This window comes from Loa loa, assembly GCF_000183805.2.
Source record: "Loa loa unplaced genomic scaffold supercont3.670, whole genome shotgun sequence".
NCBI lineage: Eukaryota > Metazoa > Nematoda > Chromadorea > Rhabditida > Onchocercidae > Loa > Loa loa.
In genome coordinates this window covers 12421-12633 of record NW_018108850.1, presented here as the reverse complement: position 1 = coordinate 12633, position 213 = coordinate 12421, and positions in this window count along the sequence as shown.

Below are 213 nucleotides of genomic sequence, written 5' to 3'. Positions count from 1 at the left end.
GAAACGTGCTGAAATAATCAGATCACAAAGTATGTTTGGTTTTTTTTTTTCTTTCTACTTATGCATGTAATTATTTGCATTAGCTTGTGATTGAACAATTTCGAAATTTTCCAGGCAAATATTTTTCTAAAATTATTTTTCAATTTATATAAATTTTAGTTTTGCTTACTAAAATATTTGACATATATTTACTAATTTTACATGTTTATATAA